The following is an 18,315-nucleotide window of genomic DNA, read 5'->3' as shown; positions in this document are numbered from 1 at the left end:
TTTTTTTTTTTTTAATCAAGGCCTTAATTGGCACTAAAATTATTTAAATATGTTTATCGAAGTATTTATAATTCTTTAATAAAAAATGCTTATAAAAACAATTTCGTCAGATATATTATATCGCTCCAGGCGGAGAAAAAGCTAGAGGATATATATATACGTATATATGTGTGTGTGTGTGTTTACATACATACAGGAGTCATGGAACTCTGCTTGCAGCTCCTTAATATTTCATGTACACTAATAACTTGTGTACATGGTTCTTGATGATGGCATTAAAATCATTTCAAATAGCATTAAAATAGCATTAAATTAGAGTCACTCATTCCTGTATGAACCCTGTGAGTGCTTAATTTAATATGACATATTAAAAAAATCCCACCATCATCCAGCATATGTTCAGTTTCTGCCCAAATATATATGTAGATTTTTGTAACGGGGATAAGGATAATTCAAAACTGCTTTTTTTTTAATGAACTTGTTCCCTACTTCCAAACTCAGCATCTCTTTTCATTCCTGTAATAAGAAGTTTCTTTTGAATGGATTTGATTAAAGTTTAAGTCCCTCGGTATAAAATAAATATTTTGATGGAGATGAGAAATCTGCTTCCTCGTTGGTGAATAACCAATAGTTTGGATCCAATCATTTAAATAAACGGTGTTAGTTTTTTTTTATATATATATATATATATATATATATATATATATATATATATATATATATATATATATATATATATATATATATATATACGTATATATATATATATATATATATATATATATATATATATATATATATATATATATATATATATATATATATATAAGAATTGTGCTATAATTTCTAGTCACCGATCTGTTGCTGCTATATTTTAATTTGACGAACCGGAATTTGTCGATGTTCTTTTTCCTGTTTGGTGCGATTGCAATTGCGGATCTTGACCTGGCCGGACCTTATGACCACAGTGTACCAATCTTCTCATGGCTACTTCCAACAGGATAATGCGCCATGTTATAAAGTAAATCATCTCAGACTCATTTCTTGAAACTTTTCCACTTAAGTAATTGTGAATTGAGCATATTGACAGACAACATTTTATTTTTTATCTTAAATGCAATTTTTTTTTTTATAATTACTGCTCTAAATGTATTGCTCTGTCAGCTAAAGATCTGTTTTGGTCTCTATACTTTAATTAAATAAATCAATTCAAGCTAAAATGGAAGAGGCTATACTAAGCCTGATCTCTTTGTATCAGAGAATTTCTTACCCAGAAAGATGTCACTTGGGGTAAAACCCCCCCTGCAACCCTGGTTTGCATTTGTATAGCTCACAGCATGTTCATTTACATGTTAAAGCCTCCCCTAGAATTCCATGGGGGGGAGGCATGGGGGGAACACTGCCTAAGAGAGTCCACGTCAATTTCTGACTATTTACGGGAGTTTTCGGCGAAGCCTGCAAATTGTCGTAAACTGCCGCTAACCTGAAGTTCCACGACAATCTACAGTGCCGCATATTGACGAAAATCCCACTTTTCATGCAGTGTTCATAATCTTAACAATATCTAAAGTGTAATTTTTAGGTATCGAGAACAATATTTGAACGGTCCTATTTAGAGGCTATTATAGGAGAGTTAGGGGCTGGTTATACTCCCACAGCAGTGTGTCACAGTGAGCTTGTTGCAGGTATGATGCAGACATTTTTTGATTTATGCTCAATATTGAAGCGTGGTCTGCACTATGTTATTCCACGCCGCAACACAAAAGGGGAAAATAATAAAATAGCTGTGGGTCTAGATATGTCAAGTCTGTCCGACAACGAAGGGTCATGAGGTCAAAAAAGAGCGGGGATCCAGGCGGAAAAAGGGTCCCAGCGTTCTCGCGCATCTCGCTCTTCTAGCTGGTCCAACTTCACGAGTTGTTTTCAGCAATGGCGGTCAAACAAACAAAATAGGCCTGGAATGTCTGCGGTCAACTACAATTTGGGAGATGTGCAGCAGAGTGTCTGCAGAGGGGGCGGTGACGTCTCTACATTCACTGTGACACCTAGGCAGACGGCCTAGTTTCGAAGTATAAATCAGTTTTTACTCTGAATGAATGTATCACAGAGTGAGGCAAGAGGGCTCTAACTCATGCTCTCGATGCTCAAGGAAGTGGTTGTACCCCATAAATGAGTGACTCCCTGCCCTTTGTTTTAAATACACATTAAACAGTTCTGTCTGCTGACATGAAGGTATATGTAGTTTCTAAAATAAAATTAGCTTGTCTACCTTGCAATAAAAAGGTCCAAGTACAAATGCTATTTCACACTATATAGATATACAAACGGTCAGTAACATTGTAATTCCTCCTTTAAAATTGACCCCTGGTAGATTTAGGTCAACAGAAATATTCCAGTGTTACCAGCTTAGCTCTATATCAAACTATGGAGTAGCTAAAGATTAGGCTGTTGGTAAGGAGACCAAAAAAATGGCAGAAATAATTTTGTGGTCAATGATACCACGCTCAATATGTAGACTGGATATTATACTTAAACTTAAATTCATGTAATTTGCCTTCCCTAATGTGAGTACCGGTATATATGGAAAAACCCATTCATCCCCCTTTAGTATCCTTCATCTGTCAGATTGACTGATCAAGTGGCTAAAATGCCTGACTAAACCACAAAGCTGAGACTGACATGAGAAAAATCTGAAACTACAATTGCGGTTTGAATGTGTAGTATTGTGTATACAGCTATGATTTGTACTATTTTAATCAGTTAACAGGGAATTGGGGTCTGAGTCTGGAAGAACCCAATCCTTGTTTATCAGATGCTGTGTTAGAAGTGCTTGTTTTGCTCGCCCACTCGCCATATTCAATTTACCATTGAAAGGAAGGCTTTAGATTGGGGTTGCCTGGTGTTTTGCATTTCAAACACTACTTGAGCTTTACTTTATAATTATGCGGCATGTTTTCCCAGTTGCGTGCCGTATAGATAAACACTGGCAGCATAAACTGGAAGACATGTCTGAATTGGGGGTAATGGGCAGCAGAATGCTGCTGTTTCAGGTTGTTCTTTATCTGATTTAGGAGCACACCTTTTTTTGATTAAAAATTAAAAAATGGCAAACTAAAAGAAGAATAATCACCAATATTTAGTAGTTAGATACAGAAGAACATAGCCTGGTTCAGTGAGTCTTGATTGCAGTCAGAATTCAGTGTAATCATTACTTCTAACGGTGTCCCTTGTATGCCAGCTGTGTATTTTGTTAACATTACAATATTGTGGCCGATCTTCATCCATCTATATCCATCTCTCCCTGGTGACACTCTCCAGGTTATTGTAGCCCAGAAGGAATTTAAATCAAAGTTTCAGCTCTTAATATAGTATGGAAGAGATGCACAGATCAGTATATTAAGAGCTTTGCTTTATGGCTTAGCATTTTTTTTTGCCGGAATTAATTGAAGCACTGCCATTGATGCATTGTTACTACGACGAAGGACAAACAATCCACTTATCCATCTACCTCTGTATCCTACAATCACTCATGAACAAAACTCACCATATCAACCTTTTGTGTGTATTCTCATCTACTGACGACTATTTCCAACAGCATAATGCACAAAGTTACAAGCCTCAAATTACCTTAAATTTGTTTGTTGAACATGATAACTTAACATTGTTAAGCGGTGGAGCAGGAGGCTTAAATTATGGACGAGCAGCTGAAAAATCCATGATTTTTTTTTTGTCATGATAGAAAAGTCAAAGTCTGTCAGGAGTGTTTCCAACACTTTAAAGAACTAAGATTACTAATGATGCCTAATACAGTGTAGTTTTTTGTGTGTTAAGGTTAGGAATTCGTAATAACATTAAGGGCGTTGTGTACAGATTATATACCCTTTATCAAGGGATTCAAACACGTTTTCTGGTCTGGTATTTATTTAGGAATTAACAGCCACATTTGCTTCTTCTTGAAGCAGTCATGTCCTTTTGCTTTCTGTTTGACCTCCACTTTTAATCAAGATGTAAAGATCGAGCCACCATCTTTCTCCATGAATAATTGAGGGCTTCCCACGGAACAAGCTGAGATCCTGCAGGATGAGTGGGAGGAAGAGAAACTCAATATCATCTGTAGCTCCTGTCCTCAGGCCACACAGCTATAATGAAATAATTAGAGTGATTCAATGCATTTATTAGTCAACATGTTGTGAGAGACAACTTCTGAACTGAGCGAGGATTAAAAAGCTTGTAGTATTTTAAATATCTCTTGTCATTTGTTGAGGGATTGAGGCTTCTTATAAAAGTCTTTAGCTCTGAAAGAACCCCTGTGATTTGATCTGGAAGGTTTGCTCCTATAATGCTTATGGGGGTTTCCTATACTTTTCTTACCACCTGCTTTGAGTAAAAAAAAAAAAAACTGCTCATTTTTTTCTGCTTTTTAACTGTAGCTTGAAAAACCGTCTCAGACACAGGCGTACTGCGCTGTGATATTCAGTTATATAATCCCAACAGTTTTTTCCAAAGAGTTCTGTCTCTGCTTTCACTACACCTAAACATTCAGTTCGTCACATCAAATCATATCCGAGGTGAATTTATAGCTCGCCTGAGGAGTGAACATCACATTTTACATGCTTCACAGCTGCATTATGACACATTCTGTAAAAATCTGGTTTTTATACTTCGCTAAAATAAAAATAAAATGTATGCAGCACTCGTTGCTTTCTGTCACGACAGTTGTGCTTTACTTGTGCCATTTTTGGATGGTTATGTCGTGTCTTTTCTCCTTCTTTTTTATATTTTGTGTTCTGCTGTCTACATTTAACTGTGACTGAGAACTGCATCATGTAGTATATATGACAGCCATGGAAGGTTTGTGTTTAGCTGATCCTCAAATCTGCTTCTGCTTTTCTCCATCCAATTAAAACACCACTCTCAAACTTATACAAAACACTGATTGAGACTCAACTTCGATCTCAAAGCACTTGAACAGCCTTGTCGACAATGCACAATGGAGGCAGCCCTAATCAGCCCATCCTCTAAATGTTTCGCTGAAATTTAATCCAAATCCAAATGAGCTTTGAGGCTATTTTCTTCCTTCCCATTAAATGTTCCATTATCCTGTGGAACTGTAGAATACTAGGTGGTGGAGGAATAATATCACTGTCATGACTCCAACATTTTCAAAAGCACTACAGCATCACCTTGACAGTTACAGTGTTGAAGTAGTAGCAAATTCAGCTCTTTCTTTTCCAGAATAATTACTGCAATTTCTCATCAATCCATTTCAAACTGCCTGAGTTTCATGCAAAACAGAGGAACCATGCCATTTATTGCCTCTCTTCTCAAGGTTAACTTTATACTCTAGAGCCATGTATGTTTTCCTTTGCCTAAGACAGACTATCCCCTCAACATTATACAGATGCCTGGAGGCCAAACAGTACAAATCGATCTGACGAATAAACAAGTCAAGAGCAAAGCGTTGATGAAGCAGACATTGATCTGACCATCCCACGGGTCTGTGGAACTGCAATCCGTTATTTTTTTAAGTGCTTTTGTTTCATTCCCTTGAAAAGAGTCAAATCTTTGTCTGCGTGCTCAGCAGGAAATAACCTTTAGCTGATATTATAGAAAATTCCTCTTCCATAACAGAATTTTGTGTAATGCTGGAATATTGCTGCGATGTAGCAGCAACTGTTGTCATGTTATGTTTTTCATAATACATTCATGTGGCTTTCATGATGTTTTGGACCTTGGTTTTATTTTCAAGGATTTCCTGTGCTTCTGATGGGTTTTCATATATATTTTAATTAATCAACTGAATGGTATAAATTACTTAAATTACACTTATAGGCCAGCTTCACACTGACTGCTCTCAGTGATCAGCACTTTATGCGTGTAGGATTCATCCTTGCATCACTTCTTATTTTAAACTGTTCCAAATTCATTTTACTTTCCGCTACATCCTTTATGGTTTATTTCTTTTTTAGAAACTGAAATTTTAAGATTATCAATGGTCAAAAATAGACTGTATCCATCTTTTTGATGAAGGGAGGCTATCGCATTTATCCTATTTAGCATATTTAACTACCATGTGAATAAATGGCCTCAGTTTGTGACTGAACAGAGGAATGATGATGTCTGTGTGGATGAGGTTAGTTTGGTTGGATCCTGTTCTTACGTCAGCTTGCTTCCATTCTTATCATCTTTTGGCATATTATTTCATATTACCCCTAGACTTTAGCTTTTTAATTTTTTTTTTCTTTTTCTAAGTTCAAATTCTAGATTCTTAGCTGCTTAATTTATTTTCTTTACTTAAACTCTTGACGTCAGACACAAACATTCCTAATGTTTTTTGGATGCAGTGTTGTCAAGTGTCAACTTCAATAGCTTCATCTTCTAAAATATTAAAAGGAGATGGCTAAGGGAACTTAGGGTCAAAGTAAGGCAAAGTTTAAACCTTTTTTTCCAATTATAAAAGTATGGAAAAGTTTGAAAATGGAAAGAAAAAAATGGAAAGAAAAAAAATAAGATGAATGTAGTAATGTATTTTTAAGCAGACATGGGTTATTATAAATAAATTAGAAATCTGGAGTATTCTCTAGCAAATAGAACAGCATGCTGCCTCTCTTCTATCTATTTAATTAAAACTGATTCTCAATGTCATGTGTGCTCACCACAGAAACTACATTATGCCTATAATAACTTTTTACTGTTCCCCCAAATATCTATATTATATTTGGGTCAATTAAAAATGGAATCAAATAGAATGGAATGTTATAGTATAATATAGGATAGAATAGATTTCCTCTTTATTATCCAACAGTGGGCAAAGATGTTTAGGCCATCATTCCCCTTAGTAGAAGGAGTACTTTCTCTGAAACACAGCTGAATAAGTTGTTTATAAGTCTTGAAGCATTTAATATGTCACTATTTAAAATGATTATTTTCTTTTGCTAATATTTAATTTCGACTATTATGTTAACATCTTTTTTTACTAGCTAACTACAGTCAGCTCACTTTAACAAAAGACTAGAAATTTAGGAAAAATATGCAAAATACATTCTGTGTCAGGTTGAGTGGTGGTTTAATAAGCACCCAAATGCAGAAACGGAAGCAGAAGTGGTTTCTTGCAGGTTTACTAATCCAACAGGTGACAACAGAAGCAAAAATTCAAAATAAGAAAATAAAGACAAACGAAATCCAGGAGACATAAGGGGAAAACACACATTAGGGGCAATGAAGCAATTAGGAACCAGCAAAGAGTAGCTGAAGATCCACAGGTGTGGATGGAAACATCTAGAAGACATTGCGTGACACAAAAATGTATTAATACAGCCTTACAACTATATGTATATGTTTGTAAATAAATATACTAAACATCTCTATCAATATGATACAAAAATATTTATTTCGAGCTGAGCACACACCCCTGGGGAGCACCAGTATAGTTACATACACCAAAAAATATAGATTTTCAAAATAGTCTTTATCCTCCATTGGGAAACAAATCTTTGCCATGACCAAAAGCAACAATATTATCAAACACCAAGAATGCTGTACGAGTAGGTTATAACATTTATATTAAAGGAAAAGTCTGGTCAGCAAGGAATGATCAATGGATCCTTATCTGTACCTAATATGTTTGCAGTGATTTAATGAATTTAGCGTTAATCAATCAAAAAAAATAATAATAATAATTTTCGTCACAATCATCAGGACCGGCCATTTGTGCCCAAATAAAGTAACACCTCACTCCTGACATTTTCCGGCAGTGACGTCACGGTGCGGTAAGCTGAAGGTCATTCTCCTCGCTTTACAAGCAAAATCAATATGAATTATGAGACACATCTTCAATCAACAACAATTATTTAAGATTTCGACAGGATTTCATCATTGAACCTCTCGAGAGATATAGTTAAACTGATAATGCCCACGTGAATGGCAGTTGGATGTTGTAGTACATCGGGTAAAAGTGAAAAAAATATTAGTTATTTCACCTTGATCCATCACTGACGGGTTCGTTGTTGGATTTCCATCTTAAAGAGCGAGGATCTGGCAGGAAGAAAAAACAAATAGTTTATAGCCAACATTTCGAAGAATGTCCAAGCTGACTTCGATAATAGGGCGTTGTGACACCAGATACAGCATTGAGACTTGATCAACAGCCGATACGCACCATGATGTAACAAACCGGTGGGTGGCAGGAGTGTTCTTTTCCAAACATGGATGTCTCTGGTAAAATACAGTAAATGAAATTAATTTTTAATTAAAAACTCGTATTCATTGAACAGTATGTAATTATTTCATATTTAAAGTACTTTCAGAAGTTTGAATTCTGAATATGACTGAAATTTTCCTTTAAATTAAATTCATCTACATATATTTAATTATTGACCAGATGTTTTTAAAGCTTGATTGGGTTTCTACAAGGTTAGAGCTTTTTTTTAGCCATTTAGTTTTCTTGTATCTTAGTATTTTAATTTCATAAAACAAGGTAAGAATATGTTAAGAAAAAACAAACAACTTAGTTAGACTTAAGCTTTTTACCAGGACGTTTAGCAGAAAGAAATTTTGATTGAATGTGCTTCCAAAAAAGATAATATTCTGTTGCTTATAAAGAATATCACCTCCAAAAAGCTTACCATTTAATAAAACATCCCAACTAAAAACATAATTGGAATTTTTGTAGTGTGAAAAATTAAATAATATACATCTATCTATTACATACACTATTAATACGACTGTAATACTCTGGTCAAAGAGCTATATGACAAGAACAAATTTTATAAATCTAATTACGGCTATCTTTCACAATATTTATAATAAATTAAACAGATAAACTTAATTCCAAAAAGTCTTCAAATTGGAAAAAGTGTTTCTAATCAAATAGCATTAGAAAAAAATAATGAAGCTATACCTTTCTAAAGACTGACATAACCTTCATTACATATCATTATAAATCCCTTGATAAATTGACACTTTACTCCCTCCAACACATTTTTTCTCTTGAGAGTAAATGAATGGGAACAAGTTGGAAGACTGGTAATTAGTCTTGGGTGCAGTTTGGTTTTCATTTTACTCAACTGGCAACATATTAATTGGCTGTAAGATTATTTTCTTATGAAAACATCCTACTATCGAGAGAGTCTACATGTTCTAACCTCATTGGCCTTCTTTTAAAAAACCACTCTTACACTCGCAGCTTTGTCTGGCTCATGGTAGAGAAAGAGTTGGTTGCTTTAGAGAGGAAATTGATTAGCAAAATGGTGAAGCAAAGAGGCTGGAGAGTAATGAGGAGCACTTATATTTTGCAACATCAAGGGACACAGCTAGACAGAGTGGAGGCTAACCTGATACTGAGGCACCAAACATGGGCTGGAAAATGAGGGGGAACACAGAAATCAATGGATGTACCCTTTAACAAAGAAGCACAGCAGCCGTCGGGGGATTAGTAATACATTAGTGCACAGATCTGCTTTTACTTGTAAGATGAAAAGTGTGTAAAACTAGGATGTAAATGAGGGGAATTTCAAAGTAAACTTGTTGATATGCAATTTTATAGCACCCTAGGTACCACAATTGCTAGCAGCTGAGGATGTCTGAGTAAATACGTCAACAATGTCACACTGAACAATCTAATGTATTGACATTAAGTAGATTTAGCACTAAGGATAGCTGTAGCTTTAAATGAGAGGAAATCAGTCCTTTGGAGATTAGTGTTGCTTAATTGCTTTATCAGGTGATAGTTTTAATATATTTTGGTGACTTGGCTTGAACACTAATTTAGCATTACAAACCTCAGATGTTTTATGTCTTTGCTCCATGTTTACTGAACAATTGACTGTAAAGGACCGTTCAGTGCGTAAAAATTAACAACATCCCAGAGGAAAGACAGGCTTCGAAAAGCAATTAGAAAGACAACATGAAAGCTGCATTTCCACAGCCAATGGCTGGACACACGGGACTCTGCTCTTATTAGATCCCTTACATCAGTATCACCTTAGGAAATTCATGCATGTATCTCCTCTGCTATATTTCCTTTAAAATAATTTTTTGTAGCTCTCTTGTTTGCATTTGGTTGTTTAATTTTTCGGTTTTGAGATTCATGACTGGGTTTGTTAAATTTAGCTCAGCCCCTTCAAGTTATTTTTTGGGGAAAATCTAACTTCTCCACGATTAAAACTGCAAGTATTTTGGGCTTTGTCTTCACCTCTCAACCGGCATTGCTTTAGAGATTGCCTTTTCTTTCTTGTCTCTTTATCTTAAAGAGAATATTTGAATTTTTAATCTTGCGGCCTTTAACTGGACCATTCTGACAAATGGATTTGCATAGTATTGCTTGTTGTCTTGCTGGAAGGTCAAACTCCAACCCAGTGTCAAGCATTTGTAGGTCCCCCAATCTTACCATTAACTCTTGCGAGCCTCACTGACTTTATTAAAAAATAAATAAATAAAAAATAATAATACAGGTGCTGGTCATAAAATTAGAATATCATGAAAAAGTAGATTGATTTCAGTAATTCCATTTAAAAAGTGAAACTTGTATATTATATTCATACATTACATACAAACTCATATATTTCAGATGTTTATTTTGTTTAATTTTGATGATTACAAATGACAACAAATGAAAATCTCAAATTCATCATATCAGAAAATTAGAATATTACTGAAGACCAATAAAAACAAAGGATTTATAGAAATGTTGGCCAACTGAAAAGTATGAACATGAAAAGTATGAGCATGTACAGCACTCAGTATTTAGTTGGGCCTCCTTTGGCCTGTATTACTGCAGCAATGCGGCGTGGCATGGAGTCGATCAGTCTGTGGCACTGCTCAGGTGTTATGATAGCCCAGGTTGCTCTAATAGTGGCTTTTAGCTCTTCTGAATTGTTGGGTCTGGTGTATTGCATCTTCTTCTTCACAATACCCCATAGATTTTCTATGGGGTTAAGGTCAGGAGAGTTTGCTGGCCAATTAAGAACAGGGATACCATGGTCCTTCAACCAGGTACTGGTAGCTTTGGCACTGTGTGCAGGTGCCAAGTCCTGTTGGAAAATGAAATCTGCATCTCCAAAAAGTTGGTCAGCTGCAGGAAGCATGAAGTGCTCTAAAACTTCCTGGTATGTGGCTGCGTTGACCCTGGACCTCAGAAAACACAATGGACCAACACCAGCAGATGACATGGCACCCCAAACCATCACTGACTGTGGAAACTTTACACTGGACTTCAAGCAACGTGGATGAAGTGCCTCTCTTCTTTTCCTCCAGACTCTGGGACTTTGATTTCCAAAGGAAATGCAAAATTTACTTTCATCAGAGAACATGACTTTGGACCACTCACCAGCAGTCCAGTCCTGTTTCTCTTTAGCCCAGGCAAGACGCTTCTGACGCTGTCTGTGGTTCAAGAGTGGCTTGACACAAGGAATGCGACAGCAGAAACCCATGTCTTTCATACGTCTGTGTGTGGTGGTTCTTGAAGCACTCACTCCAGCTGCAGTCCACTCTTTGTGAATCTCCCCCACATTTTTGAATGGGTTTTGTTTCACAATCCTCTCCAGGGTGCGGTTATCTCTCTTGCTTGTACACTTTTTTCGACCACATCTTTTCCTTCCCTTCGCCTCTCTATTAATGTGCTTGGACACTGAGCTCTGTGAACAGCCAGCCTCTTTAGCGATGACCTTTTGTGTCTTGCCCTCCTTGTGCAAGGTGTCGATGGTCGTCTTTTGGACAACTGTCAAGTCAGCAGTCTTCCCCATGATTGTGTAGCCTATAGAACTAGACTGAAAGACCATTTAAAGGCTTTTGCAGGTGGTTTGAGTTAATTAGCTGATTAGAGTGTGGCACCAGGGGCCATCAATTTTGAACCTTTTCACAATATTCTAATTTTCTGATATGATGAATTTGAGATTTTCATTTGTTGTCATTTGTAATCATCAAAATTAAACAAAATAAACATCTGAAGTATATGAGTTTGTATGTAATGTATGAATATAATATACAAGTTTCACTTTTTAAATGGAATTACTGAAATCAATCTACTTTTTCATGATATTCTAATTTTATGACCAGCACCTGTAATAAAACAGCCACCAGGTATTTTATGGGGGAGACTGTTTGTCAGGGGTGTTTACCTAGTTATTTTTTACACAACAAACAGTATTTTGTGTCCCCTACATGGAGTTTTAACAAACTTTAAATGGAACTTCTTTGTTTCAATTTGAATTCAATCATGGATTTGTTCTTTATCCATTATCTGTATTTCTGTGTTCTTCTTTCTGCACAACACTATTGGTTAATTTGCCTCTTCCAAAAGAAGGTTTTCACCATGCAGCTGTGCTCACACTGATTTTCTTTATGCATTGTTTTTAAGTAGTATTCATAGGTATGCAGTTACAGCACTTCTTAATTTTATCCTTCAACCTACCTGGCTGTTTTTTAAGTGCACGGCATGCACTGGGGCTTGTATCTGCATCCGTCCCCTCAACCTTTCTGCATTTTACAGCTTGTAGCCAATGTGTTGATAAAAACTTTCTTTGACGTAAAATGCTTGCCATACATTAATGTAGCTGTAGGTGTTTAAGATGACCTAGGAAAAGTGGAGGAAAAAAAATCATCATGGCTGTGATGTTTACCTGGATTCAAATGGACTAAATGGAAGAGTTGAACGATCAGAGATGGTGGTGTTACAGCAGCAAAAAGATTATGGAAAAAAGATTATGGCAAAAATGGTCACACAAATGTGGACCTTAAAAAAGTGTATACATAAGAAGTGACAAAGTTTGAAAAAATAAACAAATAACATATTGTACTGTGCACTGTGTTTACCAAATAAATGCTGTGTGTTTACAAAATAAACATTGTGCATCTGGAAAGAATAAATAATCAATATACACTATATTGCCAAAAGTATTTGCTCACCCATCCAAATTATTGGAATCAGGTGTTCCAATCACTTCCATGGCCACAGGTGTATAAATTCAAGCACCTAGGCATGCAGACTGTTTTTACAAACATTTGTGAAAGAATGGGTCGCTCTCAGGAGCTCAGTGAATTCCAGCGTGGAACTGTGATAGGATGCCACCTGTGCAACAAATCCAGTCGTGAAATTTCCTCGCTCCTAAATATTCCACAGTCAACTGTCAGCTGTATTATAAGAAAATGGAAGTGTTTGGGAACGACAGCAACTCAGCCACGAAGTGGTAGGCCACGTAAACTGACGGAGCGGGGTCAGCGGATGCTGACGCGCATAGTGCGAAGAGGTCGCCAACTTTCTGCAGAGTCAATCACTACAGACCTCCAAACTTCATGTGGCCTTCAGATTAGCTCAAGAACAGTGCGCAGAGAGCTTCATGGAATGGGTTTCCATGGTCGAGCAGCTGCATCCAAGCCATACATCACCAAGTGCAATGCAAAGCGTCGGATGCGGTGGTGTAAAGCACGCCGCCACTGGACTCTAGAGCAGTGGAGACGCGTTCTCTGGAGTGACGAATCGCGCTTCTCCATCTGGCAATCTGATGGACGGGTCTGGGTTTGGCGGTTGCCAGGAGAACGGTACTTGTCTGACTGCATTGTGCCAAGTGTAAAGTTTGGTGGAGGGGGGATTATGGTGTGGGGTTGTTTTTCAGGAGCTGGGCTTGGCCCCTTAGTTCCAGTGAAAGGAACTCTGAATGCTTCAGCATACCAAGACATTTTGGACAATTCCATGCTCCCAACTTTGTGGGAACAGTTTGGAGCTGGCCCCTTCCTCTTCCAACATGACTGTGCACCAGTGCACAAAGCAAGGTCCATAAAGACATGGATGACAGAGTCTGGTGTGGATGAACTTGACTGGCCTGCACAGAGTCCTGACCTCAACCCGATAGAACACCTTTGGGATGAATTAGAGCGGAGACTGAGAGCCAGGCCTTCTCGTCCAACATCAGTGTGCGACCTCACAAATGCGCTTCTGGAAGAATGGTCAAAAATTCCCATAAACACACTCCTAAACCTTGTGGACAGCCTTCCCAGAAGAGTTGAAGCTGTTCTAGCTGCAAAGGGTGGACCGACGTCATATTGAACCCTATGGATTAGGAACGGGATGTCACTTAAGCTCATATGTGAGTCAAGGCAGGTGAGCAAATACTTTTGGCAATATAGTGTACATCTATAGACATTTTATAGTAAAGGATATGTGAGAAAAAATAGCAGGAATACCAGAGATGTGCAAAAATGACAGCAGCATGTTATTTAACTGACTAAGATAGAAACTGTGCAAAAATCAGCATTAATGTAACAATTTATTGAGGTTGTTGGGAACAGTGGTGATTATAGAGTCTAACAGCAGGGAGGAAGGATCTGTGATAACGCTCCCTGGTGCATTTAGGGTGCAGCAGTGTGAAGGAGCTCTCCAGTTCAACAACAGCTTAATGTATGAAGTAGGAGACAATATCCAATAGAGATTTTATTAAGCTTGGGTTTTTTTGTTTCCAACCTCCTGCACTGAGTCCTGAGGGCATCCAATCACAGAGATGGCCTTCCTGATCGGCTTATCCAGCCGCTTTCTCTACAGCCGCTTTCTCTGCAGATAAGTTTAGTGTTGCCTCTATAGTGGATAACTGCATGTGAAATCAGGCTTTAATCTGTTTTGTTCTCGTCCTTTTTTGTTTGTAACTACAATAGTACAAAAAAAGCCCTACAAATGTTAATTTGGTTTTCTTCCTCTCTCTGAGCGCGAGAGGTACCCATGTTTCTGTTGCGTATCTGAATGGCATTAAGGGTAGTACTGGCACTTATTTTTATCCACATAAAGCACTGTTTTTTATATATTTGTTTGTAAATTAAATTTGTTGTTACAGGGTGACAGAATATAAAGGAAATAAAGCAGTTTAAATAATAAAAAAAATGCTGTACGCCCAAAGTTAGGGCATGTGACAGGTAGGACATTTTCCTGGCATTATGTCATGCTATTGATCCAAAGTGTAAATCAGATCTTGCTTTATAATATACTGTAGCTCTGGTAATAAAGGCCTCTAAACAGACTGTGGGTGGAAGTGTGTCCATAAAGCCAAGTCGCAGCAGGTTTTTAAGAGAGTCTGAAATTAGCAGTTCTCTCTCATTAAAACAGTTTATATTATACGTGATACTACATTACACATTTAGCTGCATTGCAAAGCTACAGTTACTCTCACTACACAGACATGCAGGTGACTTGGAAAACCTTAGGATTCTGGAACCCCCAATTAGTCAATTGAGCAGATTTTACAGTTTTATTACAGTATGAGCACTGAGGCAGATACAACTCTCATAGGAGTTACTGAGCCTTCCAAGATAACATTGACAACCTTCCCCAGAACTCTCAGAAGCTGACTAGTAAGATTTGATTGGTATAACCCATATGCGACATGCAAAACAAGCTCATAAAAGTTCTATAAAACTTGGTAAGCCAAGAGTTTCTTAAAATTCAGACTGCTCAGTCGAATTTGAAGTACACTTCTTTCTGACTGCAAAACTTGATCCAACATTATTGTTGGCTAAGAGCTATTTACAATATTTTTAATATTTCCTCTTAGTCAGTGTGCCTGCTGTTTCTCATCTGTGCATACAGAACTGTGAAAACATATTTTCCCCTTGCAGATTTTATTTTTTATCACACTCAAACATTCCAGCCAATCCACTATTTGTATCCAAAACATTATAATATTTATTAATAATTTAATTTGTCATTCATTTCTGTCTGACCTTTGCCTGACAGCAATAGTTAGAGGTGTTAAAAAGCAGCACATCAGTCTGGAGATGGTAACAAAGCCATTTGAAAGTGTTTGGGTATCCAAGGAACTAAAACGAGAGCCTTTACCCACTAATGGGGAACACATTGAACAGTGCTAAGCCTTCTAAGACATGACTGGCCTACCAAAAAAATATACAAGAGTGTGAATGCATCCAGGGGGTCAAAAAAGACCCCAGAATGACATAAAAAAACTAAAGGCCCCGTTGTTCTCAAACAAGCTCAGAGTTCATGTTTCAACAGTAAGACAGAATAGGGAGCAATGGTCTTTACAGATGAGATCCAATGCCCAAACCTCCCAAAACAAAGAAAAAATACAAAAAGGGTCACATTTGCCAAGCAAGCATCTTGATTAAAACATAGCTTTGGGGATATATTTCATGGGGCGATAAAACATACGGGAAACCTTTCAGAAGTTGTGCATCCCATTATATGAGTGGTGATGTTACAGACAAATTATTGTAAAACTTCATTTTGTATTTACTTAGATATATTCTGCTGGGTCTATATTAATAATGACTTTAACCTTGATATTATAGCATTTTTAACTAAGGTCCAGTTGAAAGCTCTTTATTCATGCGATGCAAAAATCTAGGAAACGCTTGTTTCAGTTTATACAACTGCTGTCTTTATTATTGTTTAACTGTGGCATTCATGATTAAACTGGAGTTAAAGATTACTGTTTAATAGAGAAGTGCCTGCTAAACGTCCGATTAAATAAAACCTGCAATATTTTTTGTTTAATTAAACACTTTCAAGGTTTAATCAGTCATCTTTCTTGCTCTTGATATTTCATTTAGCAGATCATCCCTGAAATTCCAAAAATACAATTCCCAAGTGTGAACTTTGACAGAAGGTAAAAAGAAAACATGCATTATCCACAGCAGTGTTCATTACAATAACATTAGTGATGTAGTAAAGAAAATATACAAATAGTGGGCAAACCTAATAATCATTGTGAAACATTGCAGTTCATTCAGAAATTACTTTCAATACTTTAAGTATTGTTAAAAGCAAGTACTTGGTTACTTTACTGAAGTATTAATGTTAGTGTGATACTTTTACTAGAGTATTTGTTTGTTTGTGAACTTGTTCTTAAGTATTGTTTATGAGTAGGTACTTTAAGAATGGAAGCTTTCAGGTTTTAATTTAATTATTTTGTTTTTTATTTTTCTATTGCCTTTCACAACAAGAGGAAGTTGTCATGATGGGTTTACTGAGAGGCCCAAGATGCAGAACACAACGGACTCAGGGGAAAAGTTAACAAGTTTATTGTTACACAAGCACGTAGTAAATGTACAGTTTGCTGGTTCAGGCCTGGGGACTGGTTCACTGGAGTCTGTGAGGGAGACAGTTCAGTTAGCGTTGGCTTGGTTGGAATTGATCTTGAGAGATTCGGGTTTGTACCTTGAGATGCGTAGAAGAGACTTTGGGAGAGGAACTGTTGGGTCCGGAGATGGTTTGGTTCAGCATAGTCCGATAACTGTTTCAGCGTCTTACTTCTAGTGAGGGTGTTGACCTTGGTTTGAGTTCCCAGCTCTAAATCCAGAGCTGCTTGGAAATCCAGAAGAGAGTCTTCAGGTTTGGCTCAGAGGGCAGGCTCGGCAGGTTAAGCTCTTCCCGAGCTTCACAGGAGAAAAACAGGTAACCTGGAAGCAGAGACAAAAAGGTTAGAATCCAAACTGGACTCAGAGATAGCAAAGTTCTCAGAAGGTTCTAGGCTTAGGTGCTAACCAAACTGATTAAACACTGCGGCGTCGAGGCAAGGTCTGAAGACAGCTTAAGTACTGTGGTCCTCCTGATGAGATGATCAGTCACAGGTGTGCAGGCAGCTCAGCTCAGGAGGATCCACGGCGGACTCTGCTGGAGGAAGGTGGAACTTCTCCAGCTCCCAACAGAAGTAGTTCTGTCCTGATCCCTTGCTAAATGGTGCATCATGTATTTTAATGTTCCTTAGGATATAGAAAATTCAGAAACAAAATGTAAGCAAAGCAACAACTATTCTAACACACGGTGGACCATGATCCATCAAGTAGTATCTTCATGCATCTTTTACTGTGTTTCTCTTAGGGCAGGCCAGAACTAATTTAATTAAATGATTAATCCTTTTCTAATTAAATTAAGTGCAGACAGTGTTGAGTGCAAATCATCAGAGTGTAGTCAGCATGGCAAATTGATCTTTACAGTTGGACACATCAGGAGTTACGTAATGCTGCCCAGGATCCAGTTTGTAATTGTGTCAAACAAGTGTTAATGTGTTCCAGTAGATTATTTGAGCTTTTTTACACATTTGATTACATAATAGTTGGTTGTTTTTATGGGATTGAATCAGACATCAGTAAGAAAAATCCAGTTTGAAATCGTATTGATGATATAGATTTGTAAATAACTAATTTCCAATGAGAATTTAAATGTTGTGAAAACATAAGAACCGTACTGTGACCCAATGAGGTACAAATGAATAACCATTTGAAAATATTGCAATGGAAGGCAATTAGATAATACGAAAATATTAGTCTGCCTTAATGTTTCCACAGAAAGGCTAAAATTATCTTTGAGACTGTTGG

The 18,315-nt window shown here is 37.1% G+C and overlaps 1 protein-coding gene and 1 long non-coding RNA gene across 2 annotated transcripts in view; one reads left to right on the top strand and one right to left on the bottom strand.

The window, feature by feature from the left end:
- The window catches only part of lrrc75bb (leucine rich repeat containing 75Bb), a 59,616-nt gene that overhangs the window by 28,784 nt on the left and 12,517 nt on the right, over positions 1 to 18,315 (top strand). The gene's annotated exons all lie outside the window — the stretch shown is intronic.
- On the bottom strand, positions 17,004 to 17,357 carry LOC119788935. The gene is made up of 2 exons (XR_005281520.1): positions 17,156 to 17,357; positions 17,004 to 17,087 (listed from the first exon to the last, which is right to left on the bottom strand). It is a non-coding gene; the product is annotated as an uncharacterized LOC119788935 (long non-coding RNA).

The sequence above is a fragment of the Cyprinodon tularosa genome, unplaced genomic scaffold, assembly GCF_016077235.1.
Source record: "Cyprinodon tularosa strain WSP-4 unplaced genomic scaffold, ASM1607723v1 ctg33, whole genome shotgun sequence".
NCBI lineage: Eukaryota > Metazoa > Chordata > Actinopteri > Cyprinodontiformes > Cyprinodontidae > Cyprinodon > Cyprinodon tularosa.
The sequence above is the reverse complement of the archived record's forward strand: the minus strand, read 5'-3'. Positions and strand labels throughout refer to the sequence as shown.